The sequence below is a fragment of the Hylobates moloch genome, unplaced genomic scaffold (assembly GCF_009828535.3).
Source record: "Hylobates moloch isolate HMO894 unplaced genomic scaffold, HMol_V3 SCAFFOLD_15, whole genome shotgun sequence".
Taxonomy (NCBI): Eukaryota; Metazoa; Chordata; class Mammalia; order Primates; family Hylobatidae; genus Hylobates; species Hylobates moloch.
This window is the reverse complement of record NW_026652290.1, coordinates 58013625-58029899: the sequence shown is the minus strand read 5'-3', so window position 1 is coordinate 58029899 and position 16275 is coordinate 58013625. Positions and strand designations below refer to the sequence as shown.

Sequence of the window (16275 nt, the reverse complement as noted above, 5' to 3'; positions counted from 1 at the left end):
ATAGGATTGTCATAGCCAGAACCACACTATTGCTTTTTCGTAATATTTTCTTTTTGTTTCTTTCTTTTGAATTTCTTACAGGGCTGCAAAGTATGCCAGGGGAGTATGTAGCCCGGGGTGGTCCAATGGGTGTGAGTATGGGACAGCCAAGTTATACCCAACCCCAGATGCCCCCCCATCCTGCTCAGCTGCGTCATGGGCCCCCCATGCATACGTACATTCCTGGACACCCTCACCACCCAACAGTGATGATGCATGGAGGACCGCCCCACCCTGGAATGCCAATGTCAGCATCAAGCCCCACGGTTCTTAATACAGGAGACCCAACAATGAGTGGACAAGTCATGGACATTCATGCTCAGTAGCTTAAGGGAATATGCATTGTCTGCAATGGTGACTGATTTCAAATCATGTTTTTTTCTGCAATGACTGTGGAGTTCCATTCTTGGCATCTACTCTGGACCAAGGAGCATCCCTAATTCTTCATAGGGACCTTTAAAAAGCAGGAAATACCAACTGAAGTCAATTTGGGGGACATGCTAAATAACTATATAAGACATTAAGAGAACAAAGAGTGAAATATTGTAAATGCTATTATACTGTTATCCATATTACGTTGTTTCTTATAGATTTTTTAAAAAAAATGTGAAATTTTTCCACACTATGTGTGTTGTTTCCATAGCTCTTCACTTCCTCCAGAAGCCTCCTTACATTAAAAAGCCTTACAGTTATCCTGCAAGGGACAGGAAGGTCTGATTTGCAGGATTTTTAGAGCATTAAAATAACTATCAGGCAGAAGAATCTTTCTTCTCGCCTAGGATTTCAGCCATGTGCGCGCTCTCTCTCTTTCTCTCTTTTCCTCTCTCTCCCTCTCTCTAGCCTGGGGCTTGAATTTGCATGTCTAATTCATTTACTCACCATATTTGAATTGGCCTGAACAGATGTAAATCGGGAAGGATGGGAAAAACTGCAGTCATCAACAATGATTAATCAGCTGTTGCAGGCAGTGTCTTAAGGAGACTGGTAGGAGGAGGCATGGAAACCAAAAGGCCGTGTGTTTAGAAGCCTAATTGTCACATCAAGCATCATTGTCCCCATGCAACAACCACCACCTTATACATCACTTCCTGTTTTAAGCAGCTCTAAAACATAGACTGAAGATTTATTTTTAATATGTTGACTTTATTTCTGAGCAAAGCATCGGTCATGTGTGTATTTTTTCATAGTCCCACCTTGGAGCATTTATGTAGACATTGTAAATAAATTTTGTGCAAAAAGGACTGGAAAAATGAACTGTATTATTGCAATTTTTTTTTGTAAAAGTAGCAGTTTGGTATGAGTTGGCATGCATACAAGATTTACTAAGTGGGATAAGCTAATTATACTTTTTGTTGTGGATAAACAAATGCTTGTTGATAGCCTTTTTCTATCAAGAAACCAAGGAGCTAATTATTAATAACAATCATTGCACACTGAGTCTTAGCGTTTCTGATGGAAACAGTTTGGATTGTGTAATAACGCCAAGCCCAGTTGTAGTCGTTTGAGTGCAGTAATGAAATCTGAATCTAAAATAAAAACAAGATTATTTTTGTCATGCTGACTCCACTGCTTGAAAAATTTGTTTACTGCCCCCCAGATTTTTAAAGATTAGTGCAGTAAATATAAAAATTAATTTTGGCTCCCTAAGCCATATATGTATTTGACAATTTTAACCACAAAGTAAGTTATTTAATAATAACCACTGATTTCTTTAAGCTGACTTAATGAACTCCTAATATCAGCAAATTTGAGGCCTAAAGGCACTAAACTAACTCAGACTCAGAATTACATCCAATAGAATTACTCATCTAATATCAGTGAAACTATTCTTGCACATAAAGGCAAACCTAAGTACAAAGTTAAGTCTTTTACTAAAGGATGTTACCTAGGATGAGCAGTATATGTTTATTAGGAAATTAACTACACGAATTGAAGAGACCAGACTTCAAAATCTAATTTTTATAAATATACTCTGTGTTCTCATTGGATAAAACTGGTTATTAACCAATTTTCCAGAACAGCTGTACAAGATTTCTGCATGGCAGCCGGCTAAATGGTACAAAATAATATGTTTAAGCTGGAATAGCTTATAATTTTATTTAAATAAAATTGCTGCTATAAAAAGTGCTTCCCAAAGCTAAGGAAAATATACAAATATTTTAATTAAGGCAAATTCGTTTTAAAAAATAAGCCTTTTAGCAGTGATTGCTTTGTAAACAAAGGATGGGTCGGAGGAGAGAGAGCCTTAAACTCAAGTCTGACATTCAGCCCCAAGTCACCCTATAAACCGGCCCTTAGCAATACTATTTTCTATTCGAAAAGAGAAACCAGCTGTGGGTTGGCTTTACTAGGTGATGTGTGATTGACTGACTCACCTGCTGGAGCAGCAATGCATTCTCACCTTTTGCTGATGGGGCCTTGTTTCTAAACACGTGGATGCGCAGAGAGCAAGGCTCAGCCTACTGCAGCCATCTCTAGCAGCGCCTCTACCCCTCCCAGCCCATAGATGGGATTGTTTAAATCTCCCTTGTTGACCTAGTGGCAATTCTTCCTCTACCTAAATAGTCGATGTGAGTGAAATCATTCTCTTTTGATAGGTGGTTGCTAGCAGTTAACAACCATTTATTTACTTTAAAAATTAATAATAAACTTTATAAACTAACTGTTTATTTGCTCCTCCTCCCCAGTACATGCCCGGGTGAATTGGTTATTTTCAGCCTTTATTCCTGAGGAGGCTCAGGATGGGTGGGGGAGGGAAAGAAAGGGGAGGAGGTGTGGTGGGGAGAGGGAGAGAGGCGAGAGGGAGAAGGAGAGACAGAGAGAGAGAAAGAGAGAGGCGCCAGGGGAGGGAAGTTTACAAGTGAAGAGTAGTTAGGGAATATGGTGACTCTGAAGAATCGAGATCGGCAGTGTCCAGGAATTAGAAAAAATAAACTGCTATTTCCGTGCGTTCCCCCCTCTGTGAGCCATTTAGGTGAGAGCCTCGCTCTTCGCAGTTCCTTTCTTCCCCTGCCTCGATGCCCTCCCCTCTTAATGCTATTTTAGCTTTTCCTCTTGTAAATTTCAGAGCCAGCTCGAAGGTTATTGAGGACACTTATCCGAAAGAAGCAAATAATAGAGGTGCTGAGAGTGTTTTTGATGTTTCTTAAAAGGCAAAAACAAAACGCCCTCCTCTAAACAAGGGCACAAAATTGTACCTGGTTTTTATTTTTATTTGGTGGTGGGGGGGTGGGGGGGTGGGGGGGAAGGGGGCTGGCTGTGGCTGAATGAGACTACTTTTTAGTATGATTTAAATTTTTTTTCAAAAAATTAAAAAATATTTTACCCTATCATATTTAATCAGCTGTAATTATAACACATTCAAAATGAATAATATGCCTTGACAGTATTTTTATTGTTATTGTTCATTGCATGATGTTCGACTGCTTTAGAAGCACAGGAAAGAGAAGTAAACGCGCTACAAATGGGGAATTACCCTCGTTTAGCATTAAAATTCATTTAGATAAAATTGCCACAAACATTTAAATGGGAAGATTAGTTCCCCCTCACGCCTTATTGCACTCGCTCAATGGTTCCGTTAAGAACATTTTACACGTTGGAAATTCCGTCTTCTCAGACGGCTTGCTGTTTCCTAGTTACCCACATTCAAAGCAAAGGCAGCAGCAAAGGCAGCCGCAGCAGCAGCAGCAGGGGGAAAAAAAAAAAGTTTTGGCAACTGGTCTGCAATTCATCCGCTGCTCGCCCCAGTCTCCCCTCCGCCCACTGCAGTCTGCCCCCACCCCTTCCCCTTCCCCACCCCTACCTCTTTCCCCTCATTATGTAATTCGCAGAGTCCCGTCCTCGAGGAAACACGTTGCCTAGTTGTGTAGTATTTATATACAATGTTAAAATACAAAGAAAGACCCCAAAGTCAGTCGAGTCGGTTCCTCTCTGGGTCTCCCTCTCCTGTTCTAAAATGAGGATTTAGCTTGAATGTGCTGAGTTTCTCACATCCCGTACCCTGAGGCCACAAGGCACGTTTTTTGGTTTTCATTTCTGCCAGGACTTTTCCAGGAAATTCACCACTGCTTTTTGCTTGTATTAGAAACGTGTGAAAGAATTGGTCTGAAAAGTCCGTGGACCGTCTAGCTTTTCTCTCCACCCTTTTTTTCTTCTCCTTCTTCTTCTCCTCCTCCTCCTCCTTCTCTCTCTCTGTCTCTCTCTCTCCCCGCTCCCCACTCTCGCACTCCCCCATCCTCCTCTCTCCCCCTCCCTTCGCAGAGCCACAGGAAAAGAGGAAAGTCGGCTTCGACTGCCATCTTTTGGGGATTTGGAAAAACGACTCGGTAGGAAACGGAGGGAGGCGGAGGCGAGGGAGTGGGGGAAACACCCTTATTATCCAGTGTCGGAACTGGCTCCCTTAATCTGATGCTTAAATATTTGATGTGGAAAAATTACCCATAAAATTAGTTACTAACAATTTCAAATTGAAATCACTTATCGAATTATAAACGCATTAAAGCTGTATGGATGGTATTAGGAGTTCCTCGGGAGGCAGCGGGTGTCTCCTTGAAGTAAGCCGGGCGGGCGAGTTTCGCCCCGGGGAAAAGCGCCCCCAGCCGAGCCCGGGGGCAAGGCGGGGAGGGCGGCGCTGCAACCTGGGCGCAGGGTCCGGGTCAGGGGGATCGAGCGGGCGGCCGGGTCCTGGTGGAGGCTGCGGCTGCTTAGGCTCGCGGGGGCGGGGAGAAGGGGAGGGGAAGGAGCCTTGGTGGGAAGCTCCGACCCCGGAGCAGAGGCGCCTACCAGCAAACTTCGCAGTGAAGTCGAAGGATTCTGAAAAGGAAAAACGCAAACCCTGCCCTCCCCCTCCCTCTAGCGTCTCCCACGCGGCGTGCAGACTTCGCGCTCGACTTTGCGATCGGGGTTAGTTGCTGTGTGCAGTGTTCCCCAAGTCTGCGGGCGGAGCGGGAGGGGATAGGCTCCAGTCCTGGGGTTGGGCCCGGATCCGTGCCCCGAGAGGAGATCCCGCTGGCAGCTGCGCGGAGCTCCAGCTAGGACGTGCTACCCCCTGAGTCCCACGATGCGCTGGGTCCCGGCCTAGGCCCCAGTGCGTGCGCGGGCAGGTCTTTGCCCCGAGACCACAGCTCTGGCCGGGGGCGCTGCACGGGCGCCTGCCTTACCCTCCTGCCCTCACCCCCATCTGAGAGTCTAGTCTAAGGGACTGTTGACTTTGTCTCTGGAGATGGGGCGAGCAGGGGTCTGCGAAGGAGGTTGTGGAGGGTCACCTCCTGGGTGCAGGTCCAGGCGCTCTTGGAACCTCACGGAGTGCTTTGTAGTAGCCCGGAGACTTCCTAATAGACTTTGCCACATCGGGGGCCCCAGACTCCAGAGTCCCATAGTGGCCCTGGGAGCGCGACCCAAAGAGCCTGGGGGCTGGAGGGCACATGGAACGCGTGGACGGCCCGCTAGGAGGGCGTTGGGAGGAGAGTGCCGGAGTCTGGAGCCGCAGCCGGGAAGCCGTAGACAACACCCTGACGCCTTAGGCAGAAGCTCCTCAGGATCACTTTAAAATTTTGCTCTGCAAACTTTCCCCAGCCTTTCGGATACCCTCAGGCCCTTGGCCCATGGGAAGGCAGTAAAAACGTAACTTCATGCTGCAAAGCTCCAGGGTAGGCGCTTGGACGCCGATGGAGAGAGGCGTGGAACTGGGTAGTGGGGCGCCCTGCCTGGCTGGGCACTTTTCCTTGTCTCATTCTCGTCTCCCATGCCATGCCTTACCCACGGGCTGCTAGCGGCGCGTTTCACTTAAGGTGGCCACGGTGCGGAGACTACAGGAGCCCGGGAATCCCAGGGTTTGGGGAAAAAGTAGTGAGCGAGAAAGGGGGGGTCGGGGACCTGAGGAAGACAGCTGATGGCTGGGAGATGGAGGGTTCCCTTTTCGGCCCGCTCTACCCGCCAAGGTGTCTGAAACATTCTCTCCCTAGGCGGAGCTGAAAGGAAAAACAATGTATTGAGCCATCAGTTCGCCAACATTTGAGCTTTAAAGAGCCTTTGCTCTGAAAATAGTACCCTGGGGGTCTCAGTGGGGAGATGGGGAAAGCATTTTTAGGGCCTCGATTCTGGCTTGCCGCGCTCCACGGGTCACCCCTCCTCGCGCTGCCTTCTGACATCCCGGCGCTCTCAGCCCACTGAGGGGAAACTCGGGCGGTGAAGCCCTGGAGAAAAGGGATTTAGTTTTAAGCCAGTCTCCCATCGATCGGGTCGGTAATTTCTACCCCTGCCCACTCGCAGACACACTCACCTCTACCCTAAAGCATTAAGTTCATTACGCGAGCAATGATCTTAATCTCCAGGCGGAAAAAGAGTCCCGGGACCTCGCCGATTGGGGAAGCAGTGAATAAAGTCACCTGCTTCGGGTACCCGCTTGACCCGCTCCTCCCGGTGGGGGCCATGCGTGGCTGGGAGCGCCGAGCGGGGGTCCCTAGCTCCACGCCGAGGCGGACCGGGCAGGGGTCAGAAACCCTGTGTCTGTTTTCTGCGGGGTGACGACCTCCTGGAAGGGTGGGATTGCTTTTGCTTGCTTTCCTTCTCCCCTCCCTCTGCCTTTCTTCCTAGGCCTCCCTCACATCTCAGTACTCTTTCTTCCTCCTCCCCTCCCCCAAAGTGGCAAGTTCCTCTTCTCCACCTAGTGTCCAGAGGTTCTACCCCTCTCCTAGTCTCCCGCAGCCTCAGGGCCGTCGCAGAAGTCTGGTAGCCCGATGCCTTTTTGTGCCCATCTACCTCGCCCACGTTTCTGGGCATGGGTGGGGTGGGGAATGTTCAGTGAGGCCCTTTTGAAGCCGCTTGCTGAGGGCACCCTGAGGCTTTAAAGAACCAGATTTCTCTATTTAGGGACGATCTCTGCGCCCATTGATAACTCCATCCCAAATAAACCCAGCACAGCAGCAAACACCCCCAGCAGTCGCCTGCTCCTCGGCCCCCGCCTTGGCACAGAACAACGTCTGGCACTGCGGGGAGATGGAGGCGAGCCACGCGCACCCGTTCCCTTACTGGCCGACCCGCGAGGCGCCAGCTTGTTCTGGAGACTCAGTTTCCACTGGACAAAAGCAGGGAAAACACAACGCAAGGGCTGTGCAAATCCACGTTCCCGACACCCCTCCACCCCATCCCAATCTGATTTTTGAGACGTGCATTTTCAGGTAGTCCCAAACTGTGAACAGCGAGCTTTGTGTGTTATCTAGTGGGGGTGGGGATGAAAGGGGAGGAGACTCCCACTGCCCGTTCCAGTCTTTAATGTTTGAAATAACGAAATGCCTTGTGTAGCAGCTGCTGCTTGAGCCAAAACTAACTCTTTGGAAGACGGAAAAGAGTGAAAGGCAAAGAAAGACTGTTCATTTTTTTTCTTTTGGTGTCGTTTGGGATGTCATCTGTTTCCTTGGCGACTGTGTTCAGCCCCCGGAGCCCCTGGGCTCCTGGATTGTTAGGGGGGAAAAGCATGCTATTTCTGCACCGTCATTTATCACTGTCACCGCATAATGATTCCCCTTGCAGCCCCTTATTGATGTTTGTAATTGCATTATCTCATAAAGGAGGATGATCAATGAAACCGAGCCGTGCATTCTGGGGTCAGAGGAAGCCAAAGTACTGTTTGTCCCCTTTAATACAACAAGTACTCATTATCTTTAGGTCTGCATTCAAAAAATGATCTGATCTAGGGCTGACCCTGTCGGACATCCCAACACTTTCTAAAACGCGGTTTGTGTAACCTTTTGCTTAAATGCTAAATCAAGTACCTGTCTTGCATTTCAACGAAACAAGATGCTAAAACTGAATGAAAAAAAAGCATTTCTTTCTTTCTTTCTTTTTTTTTTTTCCCTGGGAGGGGTGCGATCGTCTGAAGGCGCACGAGATTTTACACTGTAACTGCTTGGTAATATAATACAGAAAAGGCAATCCCAACCCACATGAGTCCTAATAAATAGAAAAAAAATTGAGGATGAGGGGAAAAAGGCAGGTAGCTGGGAGCTTTTAACAAGGTCGCTACTAAAAGACCAGAATAAAACCACATCCAGTTTAATTAATAATAGCTATAAACTGAAATAACTCCCCATGATTCTGCCCTTGCTTCTCCCTTTTACAGAGTCATATCTCTTCGGTTTAGATAAATGACTTTTGTGGCTGTTCGATTCTCACAACAACAATAACTAAATCAGTTGCACACTGTTATCTAAAACCATCTACAAACTCCAGCAAATAAAAAGAAGTTCATTTGTCTATTAAGGCAAGTATTTAGTTGAGCAGAAATGTCCCAGTAACACTGAATAGAGTTCGTGTAATCCTATGAAAATCAAGTCATCTTGTTGCACTGAAGTCAATGAAAAAATACAAAAGAGAAAAGGTCCAAGTGTAATTTTAAACTAAATGCATTATTGGACTGTCAGTGAAAGCGTGATTGTTCGGCTGGGAAGTGGGGGGCGGCAAGTGGACATTAACTTAGCTCACATTTAATTTAAAGGTTTTAAAAAGGAAATATGTATTTCATATTTGGTGATCATTTGTGGAAAGAGGAGAAATTGAAACAATTCTAACTCATCATTTTAGTATGCTAGGGGGAATCATTCCTTCAAAAGCGGAATTAAGCAAAAAGCTTATTTTAAACATTGCAAGTCTGTATTAGCAGAAAAAAAAGTTTCCAATTTTCTGAAAATATATGTCCTCTCTATGTTAATAAGATGTTGACAGAGAGAGAGAGGGAGAGAGAAAGAGAGAAACTAAGTCCAGGTGTTTTATTTTTAAAGTTCTAGATATTTCTAAATTAACGATATAAATTAATGTTTTACATAAAAAGATCTAAATGAAAAGTTTTCATTATAGTTGAGAAAATGAGTACTTAGAGTGTGCTCTGATAATTTGACACGTTGACATAAAACCTTAAATTGAATAATAAATGGCTAAAATATTCCCCCTTGGAAAAATAACTTTAATAATAAAGCTAGAAAAGTTATAACTGTGTTGAACCATCACTTTTTTCTCTGGAAGGCAGATTATCCTAAAGAGTATTATTTTCCAGAAATTCTGTCAAGGCACTTTGAAATAATATATGTTTGTATTATTTAATATTCTGACACTTTCGTTCTTTGAAAATGCTCAGACTGGAATGGATATGCAGCCATTCATCTATTTAACATAAATGGTGTCTTGTCGTTAACGTAAAATATTAAACAGAAAATAAAACTTTGGGCTTTGTCAGTTAAGATAGAATTTTTTAGCATAATACTCTGATTTTCAAAACATAAAATTGAAACCCCTTGATTTTAACCAATCAACACGAGTCTTTCTCTTATTTGGTTGGGGATCTGCACCATATACTCTTTCTATTTTTAATATTTAGTGTTGTAGCCCACGGTTAAAATAATGAAAAATTAGTCTCGTTTCAAAATTATTTATTTATGGAACGAACATGATTAAAACATAAACACACACACAAACTGCAGCTGCAACAGAAAAAAAAACTTGATTTATGGTTATTAAATCTTTGATCACCATGTTAATGTTTCTTTTTCTACCTTTCATTTGCATTTTAATCTATCGAATCTTTACAATTTTGCTGCCTCCTATTTCAATGATTGATTACAGATCTGAAATAAGAAAAACCAAGCCTAGCTTTTCTTTTCCTTTCTTCGCTTTCTTTTTTCTCTTTTTCTTCCTACCCCTCCCTTTCCCCCCGGGTAGATTTCTGAAACTTTCTCTCAATGCTAATGTAGACAGGACAAATTAATTCTGCTCTTTTAAATGTCAAAGATATAAATAAAAAATGTTTTCTGTCCCAAACGTGAATATTTTCCCAGCTGCTTGTTTTCGAGTCGTAAAAGATCATCCCAGCAAAATGCAATTAAGAGCGAAACACACACACATACACTCGTACACACTCGGCGGTGCGGAATTTCTTTAAAGGACGTGTTGTTCTGAGTTAAAGAAAGGTGAGAAGTTCACCGTCCCTTCACCATCAGTAGCCTCGCTGCGGCTCTCCTCTGTCTCTCTCTCTCTCTCTCTCTCTCTCTCTCTCTCTCTCTCACACACACACACACACACAGACACACACACTTGGAGGTTTGGTCCCTAGTTCTATTTGTGATCTAAGTCACACAAACAAAAACAAGCCTGGTGGGGGCTTGTTGTTGTTGAGTGTTGTTGAGTTGATTCCTTGAGATAAGCGGTGTAAAGACAAAAGGGGGAGCGACGCAGGTCTGTTTGTTTTCTTTCCTCGCCGCCCCACTGTCCCTTTTCTCGTCTCCCCGCGCACCTCCCCAGACGCCCTGCTGGGGTGGCTCCGCGGATAAGGCGGTCATTTGCTGTCCGCTTTGCGGGGACGGGTCACTTTCCGCGTTGGCGTGAAAGCAAATGTGGAGCTGCTTTTGGAAGGCGCCGGCCGGACGTCGGCTGGGCTCTTTCTCCCCGCGGGGCTGAGGGCCCCTGGGGCTCTGCGAGGCTCTGGCCGCGAACAGATTGCGCCTCCCGCCTGGCTGCCAGTAGGAACTGGGGTGGGAGCCGCGTAACTAACAGTTGCGCGCAAGAGGCGAGTCCCAGGTGTGAGCGCAGAGGCTCTCTCCCCAGCCTGCGGGTCTGGGAACCTTTCAGGACGCCCCCTTCCCCAACTCCTACTCGTGCGTCTGCTCCCTAGGCCAAGCCCCCCTCGTGAGGTTTTAATGACCGCGGACGCAGGGGAGCCCGCACTTGAGCAAGGACCGACTTCTCAGGCGGGTCCACGCTCCTCGCGCTCGCGTCCGCGGGTAGCGCGCTGTGCCCGGGTCAGGGGGCGAGCTGCGAGAAGTAGGAGGGGTCAGGACCCCCAGAAATCCCTGCATGGGCACACACACAATCAAGAATAGGGGTGAGGGTCTTGAGAGGTAGAACTACCCTAGGCAGGGCTTCTCCAACTCGGCCTTTGGACCCGGCGCGCGGCCAAGGGCGTGCCCACCGCGGAAGCACAGATCATCTTCCCCGGACTGGGTCTCCTGGACCCTGCGTTGCTCCCTTTTTCCTAGCGGCCCCGTAACTGGCTGCCGCGTGTAGGGCGATCTTCATTAACTTGGACGCCCAACGTGGTTGAAATAGAGAGGAGGAAAAAACACATTTGATCTGGGCCGACCCTTTGTCTTGAAGCAGATTAGGCAGCCTAGAAATAGGAGGAAAAACAGAAAGTCTAGGCAGGAAAACTTATTGTGTTCACAACGTATAAAAATGATCCGAGCGGTCTGGTACCTCAAGGGGTGAAGATAGATCCTTACAGACGAGTGTGAAGACATGACTGGGAAGATTTAAAGTGAAAGAAACGGCAGATTATTAAGAAAGTAATAGTAAGGTGTCCCATACACTACAGTTTTATTGTTGGGTAGTAACTACCCGATTTATTTATTGCCGGGGCTATATAATAGAGATAATGACCACAAACTCAAGATAAATTCTTATGCGCCCAACCGGTCAATTCCTTTTTATTTAAGAGAGTGAGCCTGAAAGGTGAGCCTCATCCCCTCCCCTCCTCGAAGATCCGTCTTGCTTTCTACCATATTATAAGCATGACATGCAAATAAATAAGTGCTGCTGGGTCTGTGTGGGTAGGCCGGCAGGATTTATTTCAGGTGAGGGAGGAACATACACGGAATATGAATTTCCGCAGGAGCGGTGCCTTGATTCCCTCCCTCTCCCTCTCCCTCTCGGCCGCCCTCTCCTCAGGGTCTCCCTCCTTTTCTGTGGGAGCAGAGAGCATCCCCTGTTAAAAACATTAACGTGTCATGTCTCAGCTCCCTATTCCTTGACATATAGGTCTGGGGAGGGATGGGGGCACTGCAAAATGCAAAACGCATCCCCAAAGTAGGTTGACTTGCTGGGACTGCTGAAAGCGATTCTGGTGGACAAAGAGAAGGGTGAGTTGTAATTATGACTTCCAGTAGGGGAGCAGTATAGGAAGTATGTTAATATCATTTTGAAATATGCACAATGGTCCAAAAGTTTGCTGTCCCGGATCTGGCATGGGTCCTTCCCAGCCGGATGGACCCCAAGGGGAGCCCTCCTGGCACCTTGGGACCTGCCAGCCTCTCTTGGCCCTCGGTTTCTCTCTCTCTGGGAGCCAGGTAAACACACCCCCGGCCAGGTGATGGAGTTAAAGGTGACCTTGCTGGTTGACCGCCAAGGTCGGAAGAGAGCTGTTGGCCGCAGGTGTAGGCTCCACCTGACGCCCTGGCTGCAATCATAGTCACCGGCTGGCCTTTAAGGGGGCGGCCTCCCAGAGCTGCTCTCCCCACCTGCTCTCTGCGACCACTCAGGCAGATCCGGAACCTGCCAAGACGAAGTCAGTCAGCATCCTCTTCCGATCTTCTTTTTTTCTTCCTCATTTTTTGGATAATATTCAGATATACAATGTTTCAGTCTCACAATAACCACTTACATGCAGAACTTCCTTTGATCTGTTTGGCCAGAGTTGGGGGGAAACACCTGACAGTGAACTGCGATGAAAAAGAGAGAGGCTCAGGGGAGATGGGAGAGCCAGAGGCGTGGGGCGAGGGAGAAAGAGGTGCGTGTGGGGAGTTGGAGACCTAGAGACAGCAAGAAGTAGCAGATGGGGGAGGAAGGTAAGGCGAGAAAGTGAAGAGCAGCTGCGAGCGGGAAGAGAAGAGGCTGCTCCTGTAATTTGGTGGTTTGTGTGAAGGATAGTGTTATGAGGCTGAAAGAGAGCACAGTCCTCGTCAATCTTTTACAGTATTGGTGTCATTCAAGCACAACTTTATCTTTAAACCAGATTATCTGTTCCAATGATTTCCATAAGAACATAAATTATAATCTTCAGAGCCTTCAATATTTCTTTCGGTACTTTATTAAGTGTTGTTGCAGAGGCCATTTATGAAGTGAGTGATTCAACTTTTAATCTTTTGAACATTAAAATGTATTCCTCCTAGTTTCCTTTTCAAAATAATCTAAAATAACAAAAAGAAACTAAGCTCATTACATGAAAAAGTGACAAGCGTTTTTGCTCGCAGCCTGGCAAGTTGCCTTATTCACTTCAAAGGATGATGAACTAATTGTTTCCAGAGTTTATAAGTAATTAAGCTATTATTTGGGGGAATTTATGTAACAGTTTTATTCACATTAGAACTTTCTATTTAAAATAGCCAGAGACAAATCTTCAAAAATGCCAAGATTTTAATAATTGAAAAGCCTTCTCATTATTGTGAGTAGTGAAAACTATTTTTATTTAAAAAAGCACTGGAAAATGAAAACAAATATAGTTTTCTCCAGAGTATATGATAAGTGGAGATCATTATGGATAATTAATGCCGAAAGGAAAATGAACATGTAATGGCTTCCAAAAATTAAAACATTTGTAACTATCAAGTTAAGTTCTAAAAAGTTAATTTTAAAATCAGCTGGATTTATCTAAATATGCCTGGCAAGAAAAAAGAGATATTTATATATATTTACTGTCCTTTTAGAAATCTATAAAGAAAGTTTAAAACCTTAAATAATTTTAGCATTTTTAAACCAACTTTTGGTGCCTAGGCAATAAGAGTTAAGGCCCAGAGATGCTAAGTGCTGTAGTTTCTCCAATTTTGCAACAAAGAAATATATTTATTCACCCCTAGATTAAAATAAATAAAACATTCTAAAAATCTTTTGAAATATATAATTCAAACACCACTTCCATAATATTTCAATGCATGTTTGTTAGTTTTAAATAATTAGGTTTGCCATAAATGAAACAAAATTCATTAAAGGAAAAAGTAGGACTTTAAAAAGGAGTGATAAATTATTTTGTAAAATTCAGCAAAATATACGACACTTTAGTTTAATAGGCATTTGTATACATAACCATATACTATTTTAATATAATTTTCCCATCAAGGTGGTATTAGCTCTGTGCATTAGAAAATGCCTGTTTCATTGTCACATGAAGAAAGTCAAAAATAATAAAATTTTCATATTAGGAAGAAATCTCTTTGAAGAATAACAAAACCAAATGTGAAAATCCAAGTAAATGCCTATAAAATCTTATTTGAAGTAAAATAAATTTTCTGGAAGTTATTTGGAAAAAATTAAAGCATGTGGTAGTTCAATATTAATTCCCCTCACCACAAAAAAACTGGGAGTTGTCTATAGCAATTATTACAAGAGGTAGAATATACGTATTAAATAGAAAAAAACCATTTAGGACATACCCACTTGTTTCAAGTAAAATTCCTCTGAAACAAAAGTCTGGAATTTGATGGAAATTGTATATAAAATGCTTTGTATAATTCATGGTCAGTGTCGTTTTGTGGACTCTGTATAAACTGTGGCAATTTAGATCTGTCATGGTATCACAATGTCTGATTCAATATTTGCTGTAATATGTTCTCTTTATTAGTACAGACTAGCATTGCATTATTAAAAACAAAAACTAAAGCACCCCGGTTAGTAGTAATGCAATCCCAATTGTCTAACACCCTGTGATAATTGACCTTCTGGACACCAGGCACTGGGATTCACTTTCAGACACTTAGCTGTTTAAACTGACTTCATTACAGGAAGACAATAGTGACTCTGTTGCAACTGACACCTGCACTATTTCACACAACACATGGGCCATACCTTGCCAAGTCAGCCACCACCATGATTCACACCAGAGCAGGAAGTCAGCTGGAGACAAATTTTATAATATGAATATGCTGTTATGATTAAGGAGTAATGAATTCTTTTTGCATAGCCCTCTACAATCTTAAGGAGACAATTAGAAGCCTGTTTCTGGTTTCCTTGTGTTACAATATTGCCATATGCAAAGATGTTTCCATTACTTTATGCCGAAGTTTAAAAGTTAAGGATTTTATGGTACACAGCATTCAAGGTGTCCATAATAATACAGCCTATAGATAGAAAAATACTGTTGTGGGAGGCTGAGGCAGGAGAATGGCGTGAACCCGGGAGACGGAGCTTGCAGTGAGCCGAAATGGTGCCACTGCACTCCAGCCTGGGCGACAGAGCAAGACTCCGTCTCAAAAAAAGAAAAAGAAAAATACTGTTGTATCACACCTATGCCCTAGTTGAAAAGAGTCCATTAGTGGAAAGGTTTGGGGGCGGAGGTGGCTAGCTCAGTGACCAGACATGTAGGCACTCTGATAAGTCATCCTAAATGAATTGCTAGAACATATGCAATTCATTCTCCATGGATCTTTCTCCTAATCTCTAAATAATAATAATATATTTCTTCTTTATAAATCATTTTGTGTTGCAGAATATGGTAAAGCATTGTTTTAAATTATATTGACTAAAATACAATCTCAGAGGGTTCTAGATTTTTTCTGAACTCATAGAGAGTTCTAGATGTGAGTTCTAGATTTTTTTCTCACTCATAAGGGAATATTACTCTGTCCTCAAAGTTCTAAGTGTCTCTTAGAATTCTGAGACACTTTCCTTTGCTCTTCTCTGGCCACCAGAATGAAAGTGACAGTGCCTTATTGTTCCAAAGTATTTGCTGAAGGTAATTAATAGCTTTATTGATTAAGTTGCTTCACTGAAATAAAAGGTGACTTTTCCACCGATGACTAGATTGTGATCTAACAAACTGAAAAATAACATGCCATATTCCAAAGAGAGAAGCCCAACTTCTAAGGCACAACTCCATCCCTCCCCAGCTTGTAAAAATCCACAGATTTACTAGTTTTTATTTAAATTTTGCGTTATGCTAGCCTGGATCTTGTCTTAAATCCTTGAACATTTCTAGCATACTCCATTAAATGCTTTGTAAGACTGAAAAAATTCTCTGTATGTGGGTTTTAGAATCTTAAGCAGTCAGCAGGGCACTGTAGATACTGAAATTAACAGGATATTGTCTGTGTCCTCAAGAGCTCATCTTAGGGTAGAGCTGATAAACACCCCACAATCCAAATCCATAGCAGTATGGACAGGTGCTGTGGGAATACAAAAGTTAAACCAAGAAAATGGAAGAAGGGAGCCCCCAAAAGTCTTTGTCGTGGGCTAAGGTGAGGGGGAGTAGAGATCAGGGTATGTTTTTAAATCAGAGTTTAACCAAGTAAACAGAAACCACTCTGAGTGTATACAAGGGAAGGAATCGAATGCAGGAAATTGGTTACACAGGGTATAGGAGAGGCTGCAAAGCCCAACAGCTGGCAGCAAGGCAACCCTGAGGCAGGAAATAGCAGGAAACTAACCACTCCTAGACTGGAGAGACAGAGGGCGCAGGTGAGTCACCAGACTCCAGGGGGTGGG

General features: G+C 44.2%; 1 protein-coding gene across 4 annotated transcripts in view; it reads left to right on the top strand.

The window, feature by feature from the left end:
- The window catches only part of MEIS1 (Meis homeobox 1), a 230599-nt gene that overhangs the window by 136008 nt on the left and 78316 nt on the right, over positions 1-16275 (top strand). For 2 of the 4 annotated variants that reach the window (XM_032178671.2, XM_058429075.1), the window contains exon 13: positions 82-1289. The exons of the other annotated variants lie outside the window; for them this stretch is intronic. The gene's annotated coding sequence lies outside the window, so the exon portion shown is untranslated. Of the gene's footprint in view, positions 1-81; positions 1290-16275 lie in introns of those variants that run through there. 4 annotated transcript variants of the gene reach the window in all.